Source organism: Neopelma chrysocephalum, unplaced genomic scaffold (assembly GCF_003984885.1).
Source record: "Neopelma chrysocephalum unplaced genomic scaffold, ASM398488v2 Primary Assembly neopelma1_80389, whole genome shotgun sequence".
Classification (NCBI taxonomy): Eukaryota; Metazoa; Chordata; class Aves; order Passeriformes; family Pipridae; genus Neopelma; species Neopelma chrysocephalum.
The window spans coordinates 1-543 of record NW_020911821.1 but is presented as its reverse complement, the minus strand read 5'-3'; the positions used below and the strand labels follow the sequence as shown (position 1 = coordinate 543).

The 543-nt window shown below is 55.2% G+C and overlaps 1 long non-coding RNA gene across 1 annotated transcript in view; it reads left to right on the top strand.

The window, feature by feature from the left end:
- The window catches only part of LOC113979440, a 1,076-nt gene extending 545 nt beyond the window's left edge, over positions 1–531 (top strand). Inside the window, exons 2-3 of the long non-coding RNA XR_003537870.1 lie at positions 32–165; positions 213–531. This is a non-coding gene — a long non-coding RNA (uncharacterized LOC113979440). The remainder of the gene's footprint in view (positions 1–31; positions 166–212) is intronic.
- Positions 532–543: the final 12 nt, after the last annotated feature.

Genomic DNA, 543 nt, shown 5'->3' with positions numbered 1-543 from the left:
GGGGGGGGGGTCTTGTTTTGGGGTATCTCAGGTTTGGGGATGTGCAGGTTTGAGGTGTCCTGGGTTGGGGGGTCCTGGATTTGGGGGTCTCTTGGTTTGGGGTGTCTTGGGTTTGGGGATGTGCAGGTTTGAGATGTCCTGCTTTGGTGGGTCCTGGGTTGAGGTGTCCTGGTTTGGTGGGTCCTGGTTTGGGGGTGTCCAGGGTTCAAGAGGTCTTGGGTTTGGGGATGTCAAGGTTTGAGGTGTCCTGCTTTGGGGGAATCTTGTTTTGGGGTGTCCTGATTTGGGGATCTCCAGGTTTGAGGTGTCCTGATTTGGGATGTGCAGGTTTGAGATGTCCTGGGTTGGGGTGTCTTGTTTTGGGGTGTCCTGATTTGGGAATGTGCAGGTTTGAGGTGTCCTGGGTTAGGGGGTCCTGGTTTTGGGGGTCTTGTTTTGGGGCATCCTGATTTGGGGTTGTCCTGGATTTGGGGGTCTCCTGGTTTTGGGTGTCTTGGGTATGGGGATGTGGAAGTTTGAGAGTGTCCTGCTTTGGGGGGGGGG